Genomic DNA, 13,768 nt, shown 5'->3' on the forward strand with positions numbered 1-13,768 from the left:
GCTTCCCCTTCCAAATGATATCTTAACCCTCCCAAGATCAGGTGTTTAGATTTAGTACAAACCTTTGCATTATTAATATTGCAACCAGTCACCCATTATCTAGACTCCAGATTTTACTGCTTTCAGAATGAACAATGTGATGTCCTTTAAACATGTTAAAGGGTTCATCTGCAGCTTCATGAACAACGGCAATTTGCCATGGTGTTTCTTTTATCCTTCTAGGCCTCTGTCAGTAACTACAATGAATATTTTAGTTTATTATATATTACATTAATGTATAAATGTCTGATAGCACAGTAGCATAGTGGTTAGCACAGTGCTTTACAGCACCAGCAATCAGCAATCAGGCTTCAATTCCCACTGCTGCCTGGAACGTGTTTGTATGTTCTCCCTGTCACTGCATGGGTTTCCTCCAGGTGCTCTGGTTTCCTCCCACTATCCAAAGATGTCTAGGTAAGTAGTAGGCGAGCTATGTTCAAAGTAAATTTATTATCAAAGTACCCATATACAACACTGAGAATCATTTTCCTGCAGGCATACTCAATAAATCCATAATAGAATAATAACCATAACAGAATCAATAAAAGACCACACCAATTGGTGTTCAACGAGTGTGCAAGAGACAACAAGCTGTGCAATACAAAAATTAATAATAAACAAACAATAAATATCAAGAGCCTGAGATGAAGCACCCTTGAAAGTGAGTCCATAGGTTATGGGGACACTTCAGTGATGGGGCAAGTGAAGTTGAGTAAAGTTATCCCCTCTGGTTCAAGAGCCTGATGGTTGAGGGGTAGTAACTGTTCCTGAAGCTGGTGGTGTGAGTCCTGAGACTCCCCTACCTTTTTCCTGATTGCAGCAGCAAGAACAGAGCATGACCTGGGTGGTGAAGATCCCTGATGATGGATGTTGCTTCCCTGTGACAACACTTCATCTAGGTGTGCTCATTGGTTGAAAGGGCTTTGCCCGTGATGGACTGGGCCGTATTCATTATTTTTGTAGGATTTTCCATTCAAAGACCTTGGTTGTTTCACACCAGGCTGTTCAATATACTCTCCGCTGCACATCTATAGAAGCTTATCAAAGTTTTAGATGTCATGCTGAATCTTAGTAAACTCCTAAGGAACACACATCAAAGTTGCTGGTGAACACAGCAGGCCAGGCAGCATCTCTAGGAAGAGGTACAGTTGACGTTTCGGGCCGAGACCCTTCATCAGGACTAACTGAAGGAAGAGTTAGTAAGAGATTTGAAAGTGGGAGGGGGAGGGGAAGGGGGAGATCCAAAATAATAGGAGAAGACAGGAGGGGGAGGGATGGAGCCAAGAGCTGGACAGGTGATTAGCAAAAGGGATATGAGAGGATCATGGGACAGGAGGCCCAGGGAGAAGGAAAAGGGGGAGGGGGGGGAAAACCGAGAGGATGGGCAAGGGGTATAGTCAGAGGGACAGAGGGAGAAAAAGGAGAGAGAGAGAGAAAGAATGTGTGTATATAAATAAATAACGGATGGGGTACGAGGGGGAGGTGGGGCCTTAGCGGAAGTTAGAGAAGTCAGTGTTCATGTCATCAGGTTGGAGGCTACCCAGATGGAATATAAGATGTTGTTCCTCCAACTTGAGTGTGGCTTCATCTTTACAGTAGAGGAGGCCGTGGATAGACATATCAGAATGGGAATGGGATTTGGAATTAAAATGTGTGGCCACTGGGAGATCCTGCTTTCTCTGGCGGACAGCAAACATTCTTTCTCTCTCTCTCCTTTTTTTCCCTCTGTCCCTCTGACTATACCCCTTGCCCATCCTCTGGGTTTTCCCCCCCTCCCCCTTTTCCTTCTCCCTGGTCCTCCCGTCCCATGATCCTCTCATATCCCTTTTGCCAATCACCTGTCCAGCTCTTGGCTCCATCCCTCCCCCTCCTGTCTTCTCCTATCATTTTGGATCTCCCCCTCCCCCTCCCACTTTCAAATCTCTTACTAGTTCTTCCTTCAGTTAGTCCTGACAAAGGGTCTCAGCCCGAAACATCGACTGTACCTCTTCCTAGGGATGCTGCCTGGCCTGCTACGTTCACCAGCAACTTTGATGTGTGTTGCTGAATTTCCAACATCTGCAGAATTCCTCGTGTTTACATTTTTAAACTCCTAAGGAAGTAGAGGCACTGCCATGCTTTCTTCATCATTGCACTTACATGCTGGGCCCGGAACAGGTCCTCTGAAAATGTAACACCAAGGAATTTAAAGTTGCTGACCCTCTCCAGCTCCGATCCTCTGAAGAAGATTGGCTCATGGACCTCTGGTTTTCTCCTTCTGAAGTCAATACTCAGCTCCTTGGTCTTGTTGACATTGGGTAAGAGGTTGTTGTTGTGGCACCACAGCCAGACTTTCTATCTCCCTCCTATATGCTAATTCGCCACCACCATTGATTTGGCCAAAGACACCGTGCTGTCAGCAAACTGGAAAATGGCTTCGGAGTTGTGCTTAGCCTCACAGTCATAAGTATGAAGTGAGTAGAGCAGGGGGCTAAGCACACAGCCTTGTGGTGCACCTGTGCCATTGGATATTGTAGAGGAGAGATTATTGCCAATCTCAACTGACTGGGGTCTGCAAGAGGGGAAATCAGGAATTCAATTGCACAAAGAGGTATCGAGGTCAAGGTCTTAAATGATTAGTTTTAAGGGGATGATAGTGTTGAATGCTGAGCTGTAGTTGATAAAGAGCATCCTGGTGTATGTATCTCACACTGGAGGCATGGCAACACTTGTGGACTAGCCCGAACACTTCTTGGACTGTGTTGGCCATTGATACAAATGATGCCTTTCACTGTGTGTACTGTACATATGACAAATACACAGCTAATCTTTAACAGAATACAGAGAAATAATAACATTATGAACAACTTATTGCATTTTAAAACTAAATTACTTTATTAAAGCAATTTAGATTATTGATTTAGCTCGCACACAATGGTATCTTGTAGCCAGGAGCATCCATTTTCAAATAGGACCAGCCCTATGCAGTATGAACAATGAACCCAAAACAAAATATCCCACTCTTGTTATAAATCCTTGTATGTGATTATTATATGTATGTGCAAAGCTGATTCATAAATGCAAAAGATTAATCCATAATCTCCAGCAAAATATTTATAGATTATGTATAATCATCTGCATATTGGAGTTCACAGCACAGACCCATTACTTAATTAAGTGCTATCAGTGTCCTCCTGCCCTAAAGAACTTGAGATCTATTTTCACTGACTAATATGTATACTCAGGAGAGCATTTCAATTGTTTCCATGTAGATAAATATTAATGTATAATAGATAAGCTTCGACATGAAGATGTCTTTTTTTTCTAATTGCTTAAACAACTGAAATAACAGAAGAGTCAGTCTTGGGTCAATATTGCCTCGGATTAAGAGGAATAGTTTTGCTTGAAATGGGCGCAACATCTAAGTGATCATGTTGCTTGCCTGATGATGTTAATGCAGGTACTAACCATTTATGGAAACCGACCTCATTTCAATATGATGAACAAACTGGACAGTGTGAAAGAGTTGCTTTATGGACACTTTGTCCATTAAGGATTGAAAGAACTTGGGTGGGAGCAACGAAACTCAAAGTTGGCCTGTGCCTCTTGAAAGAATGTGCGGAATAACTTATGAGACTTCAAATGTCACTTTGGGGGTATCTATTGAGCTTTGAGAAAGTTACCAAACTAAGCTGCCAATGCCTTTGACTGAGGCAGTAGAGTCACCAATGCTCATGGTATAGTGCAATGGAAAGAAATGTAATGATTGACCGGGGGGGGGGGGGGCAACAGTGAACAACTTTGCAATCATGATTCAGGGCCATATCCCGTTTCTGCTCCAAAGGACACATGAGAACTTTCAGAATATGTCCATAAAAGGTGAATTGCAGCTGTGAAGTATCAGGTATACTGGAGTGCCTATCAAGGGAGTGAGATGTAGTTTTGACAAGGGATATTCCCTGTTCATTCCCCTGCTTGATAGCTAACTTTCTATGTACCAAACTCAGTTCCAAGATAGCTCTCTGGCTTCTGAATCAGAAGTCTACAGGTTGAAGTGCCGCTGTTGAGACTTAAATATACTGTATACTGAAAACCATCACTTAAGAGCAGTACAGAAAAAGGCTGCACTGTTTTTCAGACAAGATCAAATGTTTGGTTATTCTCTTAGAAGATTGTATAAGATCCTACAGTGCTGATGAAAGAAGCAAAGACAAGGGAGTTGTTCCTGGAATATTGGCCAATATTTATTTTGCCTTTAACTCTGTGAGAAAGAACATTTTCTGGACATTATCAGATTGTAATTAAAGAATGTTTGTCAGAAATGTCTTTTGCATCAGGACTGAGGGCAGAAGAGAGATACACAGTGTGAAAAGGTGAGGGGGAGTGGTGAGGCAGGAGCTAGCAAGCCTGAGGTGGCTACAGGGGAGCTGGGATTGATGGGTAAATGGAGCGAAGTGGGGAGGAAGAACAGAGATAGTGACAGGCCAGGCTGGGAGGTGATGTGGAGACAACAAGTGCTGCAGATTCGGGAATTTGTTGTATGGAAGGTGGTAAGTTGAATTAGATAAGGGAATGATGGTGGGTAAATGGGAACAATTGAGGAGGGAATGGACAGGCTGGGTGTGGATGATAGATGGAACATCAGGTGAGGGAGGGAAAAATCCAGGTAACGGGCACTTTGTGTGTTCAAAAGAAAGTAGGGGATGGATGAGGAGACATGGATAGGGCAGAAGAAAGAAAGAAAGACGGGGTGCAGGTAACTCAAATCGAAGTATTTCATTGGGTTGTAGCCTACCCAGGCAGAACATGGGGTGCTGTTCCTCAAGTTTGCATTTGGTCTCATCCTGGAAGATGATGAGACAACACTTGAAGTATTGTGTGCAGTTTGAGTCGACTAGCTAGAGGAAGAATTTCATTAAACTGGAAAAGGTACACAAACGTCCAGAAGGATGTTGCCAGAACTGAGCGGCATGAGTTATAAGCACAGACTCGATAGGTCGGTGCTGTTTTCCCTGGAGTGTGAGAGGCTGAGGGGTGGGTATATGGCTAACTGCCACGGAATGTGGTAGGTCATCAACTATAATGATTAAAAAACATTTAGACTGATGTGTGGAAAAAAAATGCAGAGAGACATTGGCCAATGGAAGCAAATAGGAGCAGCTCAGGTAGGTACCCTGATTGATATGGACAAGATGGCCTGAAGGGACTGTTTCCATATAATTTGTCTCAATGACTGTGTCCTGCCTTCAGGCCTTTGACATATCCCAGCCTCCTGTCTCTACCTCCATCCTTCCCTTCCCCACCTCACTCTATCTATCATCAACCTCTCCTCACCTAGAGCCACCTATCATTCTGCCACCTCCAGTCTCACCCCTCACTCTCACTTCTTTAAACTCACTATTCCCCCTTTACTTGCTCAACCCTGATCTGAAACATTAACTCTCCTTCTACCCTGACAGATGCTGCCTTCCCTACTGTGTTCCTCCAGAAATTTCTTTTTAATTGGTTTAGTTATTACATTAAGCTCTGAATGCTGAATAACCAAGGTCAAATGCAAATGTAGTGTTGTGTGTTTGGAAAATTGCTGAAAATTAATGTGTTTCTGCAGTAATCTGTTTTAACCTCCTGGTACCCTTTTTTGTTTCAGTCTAGGACCACCTAGCTGGAGAACCATCGCCACCAAACTGCAGAGCGAAAAGAAATAAATTACTAATCATTGAGCTGCAGTAGAATAAGTCAATGTACTTAATATGTGAGCAAACCGCAAATCTTTTTCAGATGAGTTACTGAGCAACACATTACAACAGGAACTGTACTAATAAGGCACGCACCTGAAAGATTAATTACAAAAAATATTTTTGTTATTGATCTTGATATTGATTCAAGTCTGATGCAGCAGAATTTTGATGTTCCCATAATAGAGAATTGAACCATTTACAAAATTAAAACATAAAATAAAGTTCTTGCTGATATTGCAGAATTTTATTGGAAATTAGAGAATCCTGCCATGCCAAAGGGTTACGCTTCAATATAATGGCTAACTGCTGTAGATCCATCTATGGATTTCTAAAGCAATACAGCAATAGGCAGCTTGCATTGCTCACAAGCACTGTATCTGATAAATGAAGAGCTCTTTGTATGCATCGGACGTGCCCCACCAACCGTTTGATTCAGAAAGCAAATCCTTAGTTACATTCCGAAGAGGGCTATCAATGATCTTTCTGTCTAGATGGTTGAAAAAAAAGAATTTTTGTTATACCCAGGTGTAACAATCTTCACAGGACTAAAACGCTGTATCATTGCCAATCCATAACGAGGCCCATCACTCTGGATTTTCTTATCACACACACTTTGTCCCTCTACCACATTAATATCATGAAAATATGCTCCTTATTTTAACTCTGCCCATCTGATTGGATAGTAATAGTACTTACCATGATGCTGTCATCACCATGCTAACTGTACATATGGACCAGGAGGCCACGAGAGGCAGACTTTGTGAGAATACAGAAACTGAGTATTGGTATTGGTATTGAAGTGATTTAACTCCAAATCACATTCTTCTCTGGAATGATTTTCAGACAAGCAGACCCTGGTGCGGAGCATTTTCAGGACTTGATAGGAGAAAATAATGATGAATATTTATTCAGAAAATAATACAGGGAATAATCAAACTAAGAACTCTCTAACCCGGGCCTTAAGCACACAGAGTGATAGTTCACACAGAACTCAAATCCAGAACTCAGCGACGAAAGTTGGTCCAGAATAACCTTAAGTAGAACATAAAGCATAGGAAACGCCTGTGGCACAAAATCAAAAGCATTCACTTCAGAATGAGAAGCAAAAAGAAACTGCATCCACATAACGAGCGTCTCAAAAACCACAGTGACAGCTTAATGATAAAAGTAGTCATTAAACAACACTAATAAACTCAAATAAATAACGTTCAGTTGCACTGAGACCTGCTGCTACCCAGCACCCCCTGCTGGTCCAAAGAGTTCATGACAATCCACACCCTGCCTCCAATGGTCAGCACCTAACTGCCGAGGGTAATTAGGATACTTGTTATGAAAGTCCATGATTAATTGAGGGTCCACAATGTCTTGAGATGGAACCCAACGTCTTTCCTCCGGGCCATAACCCTCCCAGTCTACGGGATATTGTACCTTGCCACGAACACAACGGGAGTACAGTAGTCGCCTAACTATAAACTTGTAGTCCATTGGCAAAACGAGGAGGGGGAAGACCCTTGGGAACAGCAACCAAGGGACTGAAAGATGGGATGGATACGTAAAGTTCTGAGTAATTGTAGGTGATATGTCACTGGATTGATTCTTTGGAAAATCTTGAATGGGTTGATGTATTTGGGAACCAGTTTCCGAGATTCCACTCGCATGGATTGATTGGCCTTATCTCAAACAATAACGAGGTGGCCTACAGGGAAGGAGTCATCTCTCTGACACAGTGTTGTCAAGAAAACAACCTCTCCTTCAATGTTGCAAAAACAAAGGAGCTAGTTGTGGATTACAAGAGGAATGGAGATGGGCTAACCCCTATTGACATCAATGGATCTGGAGCTGTGAGGGTAAACAGCTTCAAGTTCCTCGGTATCCACATCACCGAGGATCTCATGTGGTCTGTGCACACCAGCTGTGTGGTGAGAAAGGCACAACAGCGCCTCTTTCACCTCAGACAGTTGAGGAAGTTTGGCATGGGCCCCCATATCCTTGGAACTTTCTACAGGGGCACAATTGAGAGCATCCTGACTGGCTGCATCACTGCCTGGTATGGGAACCGTACCTCCCTTAATCGCAGGATTCTGCAGAGAGTGGAGCGGACAGCCCAGAGCATCTGTAGTTGTGAACTTCCCATGATTCATGACATTTGCAAGGACAGGCGTGTAAAAAGGGTCCATAGGATCACTGGGTGCCCAAGCCATCCCAACCACAATCTATTCCAGCTGCTACCATCCGGGAAGTGGTACTGCAGCATAAAAGCCAGGACCAACAGACTCCGGGACAGCTTCTTCCACCAGGCCATTAGACTGATTAACTCACACTCATTTGAGTGTACTTGACTGTTCTATTTATTATAAATTACTATAATTGCACATGGTACAGTTAGATGGAGATGTACCATAAAGATTTATACTCCTCATGTATGTGAAGGATGGAAGAAATAAAGTCGATTCAATTCAGTTCATGGAAAGGCCCTGGGTGGAAAGCCAAACCTGCTGGCCTGGACAGAACAAAGGACCTGGTCGCGCTGTAGCTGCTGCTGTCGACAGTTGGCCATTAAAGTCGATCTTGCCTTAGATCATGTCTGCCCGCATCTCTTAACGAATTCATCAGCATCAGGGACTCCCACCTCAGACTCCTGCTCTGGATGTAGTGGTAGACTGCGGCCTAACTCACACTCAAGAAGGGACAACCCAGTGAAGGAGTGAAAGAAGTTATTATGCACAAATTCTGCCCAAATAGGATGGTCACTCCATGTAGTAGGATTTCCTGAAACCAGACACCATAGGGGTGTTGCCAATTCCTGGCAATACACACAAAATGCTGGAGGAACCCAGCAAGCCAGACAGCATCCATCGAAAATAAGTACAGTCGACGTTTCGGGCAGGACTGATTCACCAAATCCCGATTCACTCTCTCTGTCTGCCCATTAGTTGTCAGATGAAATCCTGAGGATAACTTAACAGTCGCTCCGATGAGAAGACAAAAAGCTCTCCAGAATTTGGAAGTGAATTATGGGCCAAAGTTTGAGACAATATCCCAGAGGAAGCCATAAATCCAGGAGATATTTTGCATCATCAGCTCAGCTATTTCCGGACTGTGGGTAGTTTGGGAAGATCAACAAAGTGACAAGCATTCAAGAACCAGTCCACCACAACCATAATGACAGCATTCCCTTGGGACAGGGGAAGGCCAGTGATAAAATCCATTGAAATATGTGACCAGTGACGAGTGGGAATGGGTAGAATCTGTAAGCGCCCTTAAGGCAGTGCCCTGGATTATTCTAAACACACACATCACATGCTGAAATGTAGTTTTTGACATCTTTGGTTGTGCCTGGCCACCAAAACCACCTCTTTATAAACTCCAGAGTACACTAAACTCCTGGGTGATCAACTAGGTTGGAGGCATGCCCCCACTTCAGTATCTTAGTCTGGACCACTTCAGTGACGAAGATACAACCAGGTGACCCTTTGCAGGGAATGGCCTGTTCATGGGCTCTCCACACCTTGGAATCAATCCCCCATCTAATAGGAGACATCAACCTTGAATTGAGGAGAATGGTCTCTGGAACTTCCTCCTTATCTGGCATTTCAAACTGCCCAGAAAGAGTGTCCTGTTTCCGATTTTTGGAACCAGGTCAATGTGTAATGATAAAATTGAACCTAATGAAGAACAGTGGCCAGCGTGCCTGCTGAGATTCACTGTCTTGGCATCCTAGATATAAGCTAGGTACTTGCAATCAGTCCAAACCAGAAAGGGATGTTTGGCTTCCTCCAGTCAATTCCTCCATTCTTCAAGTGGCAACTTGACAGCAAGCAACTCCCTGTTGCTGATATCATAGTTCATTTCGGTGTGAGAGAGGCATCTGGAGAGAGATGGGTGTAGCTTCTGCTCTCAGGTGGTTTGTTGAGATAGCACAGCTCCAAATTCGATGTTCGAGGCGTCAACCTCCGCTACAATATGGAGGACCGGATCAGTGGAAACAAGTGAAGGTGCTGTGGTAAATCTGTTCTTGAGACCACAGAAAGCAGCTTCTGACTCTGGAGTCCAAGAGAACGGCCCGGCAGATATTTTAGTGAGGTTGGTAAGTGGCTATGGTTGCACTGAATTTGTGTATGAAGAGTTGATATAAATTGATGAACCCTAAAAATCATTAGAACTGTTTGACTGATGTATGCTGTGGCCACTTTCATACCGCTTGGGTCTTCTCAGGCTCCATCTGTAAATTCCTATTGGAAATGACAAAACCAAGAAAAGAAATTTCAGAGATGTGAAATTCACTCTTTTCAAGTTTAACAAAAAGTTGGACATCTAGTACACTCCATACGTGAGGGATATGTTCCTGAAGCAGCCAAGAAAAAGTAATATATCGTTCAAATAAACAAAGACAAAGTGGTTAAGCATCTCCCAGAATGCTTTGTTGATGAAGTTCTGAAAGACTGCTTGAGAGTTAATTAATCCAAACAGCATCACCAGGTACTCATAATGTCTGATGGAAATGTTGAAGGCTGTTTTCCAATCATCTTCTTCTTGAATCTGGATCAGGTTTCATGCATTCCAGAGGTCTAGTTTAGTGAAGACCATGGCTCCTTAACTCAAATGCCTTGTTCATTAGAGGAAGTGGATAGTTCTTAATAGTAATTCTATTTAGACCTCTGTAATCAATACATGGCCTTAGTCCACCGTCCTTGGATACAAAAAAGAACCCTGGTCCGGCAGACGAAATGGACGGTCAGATAACTCCTGATGTTAAGTCCTCCTTAATGTAATCCTCCATAGCTTGCCACTCGGGAGCAGACAAAGTATAAAGCCTTCTCTGGGGAGGACACTAATCAGATAGTAAATTGATGACACAATCATAGACTCAATGTGGGAGAAGTATAGTGGCTCTCCTCTTGCTGAGCACCTCCTACAAATCGAAATACTCAGAAGGCACTCCAGGTTACTCTGTTGAGTTCAAGTCCAGTCCAGAGGAGTCAGGAAGCAACTTAACTGACAACTTAACATGGTTTACAGCAGATCAGTCCGAAACTCAGGCAGACATCTTAAAAACTCTGATAGGCACCTTGGAAACTCATTCAGGCATCTGAGAATCTCAGGAAGGCCTCTCAGAAATCAGTAGAATAGTTGGCCAAGAATCATACTCCCTGACACAGCTGGAGTAGTCTGCTGGCTGTCTCTGAGTCCTTGGCAGCATGAATGAATATGCTCCTCATCATTCTTAGAAATGAATTTTATATCAGAACACACAGAAACATCCGTCTCCCATAAAGTTGTTGTTGATAGAAGGCCCTTGCCCGATTGGATAGAAAATATATAGGCCACCTAATTCCTGTTCCAGGGGATCTTTGGGGGTTGTAATTCAAAGACTAGGGAGCATTGATTTAAGAAGCCATGGATTCCCAGTGTACTGCTCTGGGGCTGGCAGGTTATTTGACTTTCCATGGTAGTTCTGGGAACATATAGAAGGACACACAGGAGAATGATTGGAACCAGAGTCCAACCCTGAGGAATGTACTGGCCTCAGAGTTCTTCTGCAATGGTGCAAGTATCTCTCGGAGAAACTGCTCGTGCTGTCCATCTGCCTGCCCTTGGCAGGCCAATGCCATGCAAAGTTGATCAATGTCTGCCTGGTCCATGATTGGCTGAGTCCAGCAGTAACGATCTTCAGATAAGCGGACCCAGGTGAGGAGCAAATTCAGGCCTTGACAGTAGAAATTAATGATGATGATTTATTCAGAAAATACTACAGGGAGTAATCAAACTAAATGATGTTCTGGTGTATCGAGACCTGCCGCTACCCGGTGACCCTCACTGGTCCAATAGGTTCATGAGACTTCACTCTTCCATCCACTACCTGGTCCAGCTATTGAAATAGTACCAACAGAGATACTCACCTGAAGCCAAGTGGACTATAGGAGATCGGGATATTCAGCAAAGTTTCCAGGTTTTGGATTGTTTCTTCCTGCTTTCTTTACACCTCTTGTTGCATTCCATAAGCTTTATCTGCTTATGATGGATTTTATTATGCAAGTTTCATATGGAGGAAGAGGAGAAGCAGCGGCAGATGTAGCATCAGTGACCACCTGGTATATGTACAAATTCAGATGAAAGGGAATTGCGGAAGGGCGGTTTATCCAACACAAAGGATATTCAAGCAATGAATCTGTTTCTTTGTCTCTATGCAAATAGCAGAGGACTTCACTTGGCAGGTTGCGTCTTTTGATAATATGACCTACTGCAAGATGGACTAAGGAATCCATACCTAAAACCATAAGGCCATAAGACATAAGAGCAGAATACGTCCATCATCTCTGCTCCGCCATCTCATCATGGTTGATTTATTATGCTTTCAACCCCATTCTTCTGCCTTCTCCCCATAACCTTTGATGCCTTTACTAATAAAAGACCATAACACATAGGAGCAGAATTAGGCCATTTGGCCCATCAAGTTTGCATTTCATCATGGCAGATTTACTTTGAGAGCACTTGTCACAATCAGCTCATGTTAATTTCCTTTGCACTTGATAGTAAAAAACTATTTATCTCTTACATGCCCCACATTGAAGACCTCTCATCAAAATACATGTTCCTCTTCCACAGATGCAGTCTGACCTAGTCAGCTTAAATGGGTCGCATGGTCTAGATGGGTCCTAGGGCCTGTTTCTGTTCTGTACTTCTCCATGACTCAACGACCTGCAAATTTTTCAGAATCCGCAGTTATTTGATGTTCCTTTACCAGAGTTATCATAAGCTAAGTTAGTAGATCTTGCTGTTCGCATTCCCAAACTTCAGTTCCCACTTGTCCAATTCACATTCCAGCTCCCTACTGGAGCACTGCAATTCAGCAAGAACCTCAGGAACTGCAGCAGGCTGCTTCTCACATGACAGGGGATTTCTGGAGGGCAGGTGCCATGCTGTGCACACAGACTTTAAAGGGGGACAATTTTTCATGACATATTGGTAACAACAGTTCAGAAGATGCTCAAGTATTAAGAAGCCACAACCTGCCAAGTGAAGTCTTCTGCTACTTGCATAGAGACAAAGAGACAGATTCATTGCTTGAATGTCCTTCTAGAATTCCTTTTCATCTGAATTTGTATGTATACCAGGTGGTCACTGATGCTACATCTGCTGCTGTTTCTCCTCTTCCTCCATATGAAAGTTGTATAATAAAATCTCTCATAAGCAGGTCATAGAAACATAGAAACATAGAAAATAGGTGCAGGAGTAGGCTATTCGGCCCTTCGAGCCTGCACCGCCATTTATTATGATCATGGCTGATCATCCAACTCAGAACCCCGCCCCAGCCTTCCATCCATACCCCCTGATCCCCGTAGCCACAAGGGCCATATCTAACTCCCTCTTAAATATAGCCAATGTACTGGCCTCAACTGCTTCCTGTGGCAGAGAATTCCACAGATTCACTACTCTCTGAGCGAAGAAGTTTTTCCTAATCTCGGTCCTAAAAGGCTTCCCCTTTATCCTCAAACTGTGACCCCTTGTTCTGGACTTCCCCAACATCGGGAACAATCTTCCTGCATCTAGCCTGTCCAATCCCTTTAGGATTTTATACGTTTCAATCAGATCCCCCCTCAATCTTCTAAATTCCAACGAGTACAAGCCCAGTTCATCCAGTCTTTCTTCATATGAAAGTCCTGCCATCCCAGGAATCAATCTGGTGAACCTTCTTTGTACTCCCTCTATGGCAAGGATGTCTTTCCTCAGATTAGGGGACCAAAACTGCACACAATACTCCAGGCATACAACTTCCAGCAGCAGATATTTGCAGCAACTGCTGTCTGCCAGACCAGGTACATACATTCCACTAGTAGCTGCTGAAAAACAACCAACCCTAACTGCCCTGCTAAACAGATATATGGGGTCTTGGAGGCAACTACACACAAATCATCAGACAGGTGCTTCACTATCTTCTCTTTCATCAACAAGCCTACCAATCAGGGCAATCAAAATGAGTGGGCACTCCCACCAGTACAACATGGTTTTTA

The sequence above is a fragment of the Mobula birostris genome, chromosome 7 (genome assembly GCF_030028105.1).
Source record: "Mobula birostris isolate sMobBir1 chromosome 7, sMobBir1.hap1, whole genome shotgun sequence".
NCBI lineage: Eukaryota > Metazoa > Chordata > Chondrichthyes > Myliobatiformes > Myliobatidae > Mobula > Mobula birostris.